Consider the following 7821-nt stretch of genomic DNA (forward strand, 5'->3'; position numbering starts at 1 on the left):
CCTGCCCCCATGAGAATATTTGCTTGTCAGGTAATATATCCCTAGTCACGTACGAATATTTTAATTGAGTTTGGAGGTAACTGCATGCGCATGGAGCATTTTGAACATCAAAAATGTAGTTTCAAGAAAAATTCAAATTTGTGAAAAGAGATACAATACTGACATTAGAGCAGGGCTATATAAAATTTGCTCCTGAAGCTCAAAGAAGACTTAGAAGCAAAATATTGCTTACTGCCAACTTCATAAATTCACAAGGAATATTTTTGTACACTGGCTCGCAAAACTTTTGTCCTATGAAATAATGTGGAAGTGAACTTTGTGAGATATTGTGTTGGCAATATGTCTACATACCCCACTCGACATGTCGTCCTGGGAAGGGAGATATTTGAACTCTGCGTTGCAGATATATACCTAGCTAATCGAACCAAAGACAACCTTTTAGAGCAATAACGATATTTGTAAGCGACAGAAATAAAACATTGAGTCTATTTTGCACCAAAATGTTTAAAACATGTTGTTTATTTCTCTTGACTATTACTATACAGTATTCCGTGAAAATGTTTCATCTTCCCTGCGCGTATAAATACCATGTTGGATCATAAACATAGAATAGGTCACAATCTCGTTTTGACAAGAATATTATGAATATCCATGGGAAAATGTAATATTTTCAAATTAAAAGATTTTCTCAAACACCAGTCACGGGCTTATTCAAGTATTTCGTCCTATTGGGTCCACAAGGTTCCAGCCGGAATATGTAACATCAACACAACGCAGTGAACGTATTTCTGTCGCTGTTTGGCGATGGATTTCCAGGCTATGAGGAGGAACTCTGTGTAAAATTAAAGAGAATTTGACTTCCCAGCAATATATCCACATACTGGAAAATACTGTATGCTGCCTACCGTGCGCATGTTGCAACCTGACATAATATTTTTTCAACAGGACAATTCCTCCATTTACACATCTTTGTTGTATCAGAAATGGTTCCAATATCATTTTTGGTATTGAAATCACAGACATTTGCTATTTCTATATGCTTTGCTTATTTTTTAGTTCGTTACATCTACATTTTCTTTCCATTACTATATGAGAGTAATATGCAAATCCTTTTTTTTTTATGTGTGCAAAATATAAATTAAACTGCTGTATCCTACGGGATATAATTGACAGTCAAGTTTTAAATTTATACACATACCCATACAAATTGTCTTAATAAAATTGATTGTTAGTGCCACCTTTAATCAGTGTAATTTTATTAATGTAGTATTATTACCATGACAACAGCCAAAGAAAAATAAGTTCTAGGCGCATTATAATGCAAAGAACCGTGGCGTGAGGAGGAGCTACAAAATGCCGTGTTTATTAAATTTATCTCTATCATTAGACCACTAAGTAAACATATTGGGTCGTATTCATAGACATTTTTAGCGCGAGCTTCCGGTGGATGATCAGTGAAACTAACGTTTTTCATATTCATAAACCAATGTTAGCGATATGAATAATTAGTCCCTCCTCTGGCAAAGTCGGGGCTAGTTTAGCATGCTCGTAGCGAGGCTAGCGAAATGGCTATGAATAGCATCCATTATTTTAAAGTTTACTAAGTAGCTCGGTTCAACCCTGGTTCAACCTTTCTGTTGTGAGGAGGGGTGGTTTGATACCTGCGGAGAGACTATCTGCCGCCTACGCTACTATCCTAGAGTGAGTACAAATTCCAACTTAAGGACAAGAAAAACTCTACAGTATATCGGACAAAAGTTTTGCGAGCCAGTGTACAAACTAAAAATTATGTTTTGGTCATTTTTTTTTGTAAAAAAACAGTCCTAGTGTCCCTTAATATTTCTTAAAGTGAAAAAGTAAAAAACAATAAATTATTACTATTTTGTATGCCGAAAGCCAGATGTTCAAAAGAAGTTTGATGTATATTTCCCACAGATCTTTAAATTCTCTGTAAATCTGCAATAGGAAGATAAAAATAAGTTCTTTCGTCGATCACATGCTTTTCATCATGAGATCACGACCGCAATATAATTGTACATTGTTGGATGTTTGAAAGGGGTCTGATATAGACGTACTGCTTTTCTTCGAGCTGAATAGTTCGTATTATGTATTTGGGGTAATTGATCGCAAGAGAGAGGCCCCCATTGTGCTGTCCCCATGGCCACTTTGATGATTAACACTCCCGCCCACACTGCAGATGATTACGTCGGCCTTCTTCACATTCTCACCTCTTTTGCTGAGTAATGTTATACTCTCGCATTTTAGGGTCACTCAAAACAGATGCTTACTGCTTGAGATTGTTCTATGTGCCTTTGTTTCTGATTAGTAATGTGCCGGCCATTTGTGCAATGAGTCTAGCTTATTACTTAATTTGTGGACTATTCTTTTCCATTCCATTTGAGAAGGGTTGCTTCTATACCGACCCACTTCTCTCCCATTCACTCTGCATTTATTCATTGTTGCCGTAATACGACGTTTAAACGATTTCTTAATTAAATACATCTAATCGAGGATCATTTATTCTTGCTAAACACTATTAATCTATCATAATGAAGAACTGTTTTCAGAACACGGGAGAAGTGATAGTAGGCGGAAGAAGAATAAAGTGCATAGGCCTAAGATTTACTAATGATATGGCGTTGGAGATGATACTAAGGGAGCTAAATGACAGCTGTGAGCAGTATGGGATGAAGATAAATGTCAACAAGACGAAAACCATGGTCATAGAGGAAAAGTAAAGAAGGTAAACTTGCGAATTCTAAATGAGACAGTAGGGCAAGTGGACACTTTCAAGTAGTTGGGGAATACTATAAGCAGTAACATGAACTGCTGTCAAAAAGTCAAAAGGACAATAGCAATAGCAAAGGAAGCTTTTAATAGAAAAAGGAGCATCTTCTGCTCTCCTCTGGAGAAAGAACTAAGAAGGTGCCTAGTGAAGTGCTTTACGTAGAGTGTGGCTTTGTATGGGGAAGAAACATGGATATTACGACGAAGTGAACAGAAGCGACTAGAAACATGTGAAATGTGGATATGGAGAAGGATGGAGCGTGTGAAATGGACAGACAGAATAAGAAACGAAGCTGTGTTGGAAAGAGTGAAGAAGAATAATGCGGAAACCGATCAGGAATATGAAAAGAAATTGGTTGAGTAGAAACTGCCTTCTGAATGATGCACTGAAAGGAATGGTGAACGGGAGAAAAGTTCGGGGCAGAAGAAGCTATCAGATGATAGAAACATTAAGATATGTGGATCATATTCGGAGACTAAGAGGAAGACAGAAAGTAGGAAAGACTGGATAATGCTGGTTTTGCAGTGAAAGACCTGACCATGGACAAAACACTACAATGAATAAATTTTCAATATTGTTTAATACATTTAATAGTTTTAATGTATTTAATATGTATTTTGTAACAAATAAATGCAAATTCCATATTAAAAAAGTATTATTGGAACGTCAATTAATTGGTAAATGCGTACTTAATTTGTTTTAAATTCATCTGAAAATTTTTGACATTACGTCCGCCGTATTAGATCTGTGGTAGCGCGTCTGCCTTCAGACTAGCCGGCTCGGGTTCGATTCCAGGCGGGATCAGAAATTTTCATGTAAAATTTCTACCTCGAGGCTAGGAGAGATGGCGGTGCACAACTTCTAATTTTTCCACAAATGAGGGACTGGTTCCCTGATGATGAATGTCTCTTCATGTGGGATGAAGCACCCTGTCACAAAGACAGATCAGTAACTAATTTTCTGGCTGAAAATAATGTAGACGTCCTTCCGTGGCCAGGTAACAGCCCATACGCAAATTCAATTGAAAATCTTTGGTCTATCGTAAAGAGAAAACTAAAAAAAAAAAAAAAAAACTTATCCAAATATGGTACAGGGATAAAGACACCAAGAAACAATGTGAAAATCTCATGCGTGCCAAACCGCATAAAATTGATGATAAAGAACAAAGGGTTTCATACTGAATATTAATTGTTGCAAAATGTGTGTAATAAATGAGGTTTGTAGAATAAATGTTCCTTGAATCCTATATATTATTGTTTGGGTCTAATGATTTGCACACGTCTGTACTTTTACACAAACACTATACATAGGCCTACAGTCTTCTTAGTACACGACATAACTCTTCACAGATACACATCATGCACTGCGTGGCCCGCCGAAGTGGTGTACAACTAGAAAAATGGGTCACAGTTCTGTCACCTGTTCGGAATGTACGTCACGTAAAGTGAAGTGGGTAGGAATTAGATATACATAATTTTTTACTTTACTCGGTAGAGAATTCCAAAGTCTAGAAACAGCTACAGTGTTCGGTAAAAGGGTTTGGATAATATTGAGAAGTGCTGAGATCGTTCGTCCAGTCCAGTGGTGGGTGGATAAATTTTTTAAGCAGGATGCGAGGTAGACAGGAGTGGAGAAATGCACTATATGAAAGAGTAGGGAAAGACAATGGATTTCTCTTGTAGGCAGAGCCAGGCTAACGTTTCGAGGGATGATCAGTCCGGCGAATATTGCAGAATAAATGGACTCATATTATGAACATGTTGCAGTCTCTGCGCCAAAGGAACGCTTAGATCAGTAAATAGTAGTGCTGTTGATCGATCAAAATATTTAATCGATTAACTATTTGAATTTAATCGATTAATCTATCGATTAATCGAGTTTTGATTAAGTTAAAATGTTTTAATATACACAATTATTGTTAAATTTAACTTGTGTTCGGTGATAAGCATAAGTATTAAATGTTGTATATCTGTATATAGTGTATCATTATATTACAAAACAACTATTTTAATTACTTAATAACATACTTATTATGAGGCTTATAATTTATTGACAACTTACACTGGTTTATGTCGATTTGATTTTTTTCTGTATGCATTATTGCAATGGGAGAAATACGTATGTCTCTTTTTCCAAGCGAGCAGATGTTCCCTAAGTTGTCAATAAATGATCAAAAAAGGTTTGTGGAAACTGACTTATGTCACTTTTCCCAGGCACTGCAGATTTATTGTGTCAATTGTCCGGGAATTTTTGAGACAAACATAAATAACAAAAAGTATAAAGATTCACCTAGTTAATACTGCTTCATCCATGATTTTAAATATGTGAGTGCATTCACATGCTTCGAATTAAGTGCCGCTCTACGTTTAGTAACAATGTTTCCTGCATTACTAAACACGAAAAAAAGCTTTTTTTCTGTAAAGCATTTCTCCACGATCGTTCAATTTAAATCCAAAGGTTTCACCGAGTTTACCTCTAAAATTCTCATACGGAAAAATGGAGTTTACACTTTTCACAAACCACAGGAAACTGATTTTTTTCTTTATAAAACTAAACACACAACCTTCATATACAAACTCAGTACAGAAACTGCAACTGCAAAACTATAGCGGTCGAAACAGAAGACTGACCCCTATTGTAATCGAACTGCCAGATTTTAGAAAGAGAAGAAGGTAGTTACGTTTTCACTTGGACACAGTGTAGACACGGTTATTTTATAAAGGATGAGGGAGACGAATCGCAGAAAAGTATTTATTTCATATGTTAGGAAGATGAGCTGACAACAAGGTGGAAGTTTTCTTGAAAATCCTAAAACTTAATAAGGGCTTCGCATTGTGTTTCAACTTTCAATAGAGGTAGACTAGGTCACTGTCCTTATATTTCCATCTCTTTCTGAAGTATTTATGCAAAGATTTTGCCTAAGCTACCTGGTTTACAGTTAGAAAATAACAATACTATTGTGCTTTTAAGTAAGCAATTTCCGAGAGACAAATATTGTCAGAATTTTTAGTATGAGTATGTATTAACAAAATAATAATTAATATCAACTACAACCGATTAATTTTAATCGACTCGATTATTCAATTAAATATTTTTGATCGATTAAACTTACAACAGAAATCGAATGAATAATGTATCAGATTAATCGATTAAATCCCACACTAGTAAATAGAATTTTATTTTTTATTTTAGTAGGTTATTTTACGACGCTTTTCAACAGCTTTGGTTATTTAGAGTCTGAATGAGATGAAGGTGATAATGCCGGTGAAATGAGTCCGGGGTCCAACACCGAAAGTTACCCAGCATTTGCTCATATTGGGTTGAGGGAAAACCCCGGAAAAAACCTCAACCAGGTAACTTGCCCCGACCGGGAATCGAACCCGGGCTACCTGGTTTCGCGGCCAGACGTGCTAACCGTTACTCCACAGGCGTGGACAGTAAATAGAATATCGCAGTAAACGAAGTGGGGCATCACGAGTGTTCTCACTAAAATATTTTTCAGGGAAAAGGGTAGAAAATTCTATAATCGCCTAAACGTGTGGATTAGTGGGAATACTTTCTTGAAAATTTATACGACCTAAATGTTTCATATGTATAACTAAGTGTTTTAACGAGTCACTGATTCGGTGCGTTTATTTTAATGGTAGGAAGATTTCGTATGATAGATTAATAGTGTTTAGCAAGAATAAATGATCCTCGATTAGATGTATTTAATTAAGAAATCGTTTAAACGTCGTATTACGGCAACAACGAATAAATGCAGAGTGAATGGGAGAGAAGTGGGTCGGTATAGAAGCAACCCTTCTCAAATGGAATGGAAAAGAATAGTCCACAAATTAAGTAATAAGCTAGACTCATTGCACAAATGGCCGACACATTACTAATCAGAAAGGTAAATGCTGTAGCTTCCCGTTGCTTTCCGCACACCATTCTCTCTTTCGCATCCTAAAAGATCCTAGGGGGTCCCAGCGTGGAGGTGAAGAGAGTGGATTTGACTAATTAGGCCTCCCGAACTTCACCGAAATTCACCACAAGAGTTAAATGTCAGTTTTATCAGGGTTTTCGACCCGATCAGAGACCGAGAAATCTCAATTAGCCTTTGGCCCCATCTGCCCATTCATAAGCGAAAACACTTTCAGTGAGGAAATTGGATCCTGGATGTGTGTGTCGTAATGGTAGCTTTTGAACATACAATAATTTTCATGGAATGCATTTTCAATTTCATTAAATTTTTATCATTTGAATTGTGTGAGCCGACTATTTCTCTTATGCGAGTGGCTGGAAAGCAACTACTCTTCTGACACTATAGTTTTCCGTGATAACCAGGCACAAGTAATATAAATAAGATACGTTCATGGGGATCATTGGTTTGAGCTGCTACTAAGCTACGAACTTTGTTCGGTCCTTCCACTAGTGAGTAGTCTCTCCTCCTACCAATGGTCGCAAGACAATACTAGAGTCACTGCGTTCAGAGGCAGTCAAATTATGGACCGCTTAAAATTCCGTACGAATGACTGTTTCACATACTCATTAATTCTCGTTGGTTATTAATTTCATTTCTACATTTATCAACATTATTCAAATGTCCAATTTACATATTTAGGTCTATATGTCAACAGCGATATTCATCTTTGTAGTTATCGCCCTTATGGTCACCACCACCACCACCACACCCACCACCACCACCACCACCACCACCACCACAATCACCCTTTTGATCACACGTGTTTAGGTGTCTATCATCTTTCATCTTCTATAATTTTGTATGAGTTCCGATATAACTCTTTGACTTAATACTTCAATAACCGTAGAAGTACAGTATGTAATGTTTTGGTATTCAGCTCAAGTATTCTCCTCAAATTAGCGCAAGTTCATGTTATTTATTTATTTATTTATTTATTTATTTATTTATTTATTTATTTATTTATTTATTTATTTATTTATTTATTTATTTATTTATTTATTTATTCATCCATTTATTTATTTACTTGTTTATTTCTTTCTTTATTTATATTATATATTAGTTATTTATT

This window comes from Periplaneta americana, chromosome 7, assembly GCF_040183065.1.
Source record: "Periplaneta americana isolate PAMFEO1 chromosome 7, P.americana_PAMFEO1_priV1, whole genome shotgun sequence".
NCBI classification, from domain to species: Eukaryota; Metazoa; Arthropoda; class Insecta; order Blattodea; family Blattidae; genus Periplaneta; species Periplaneta americana.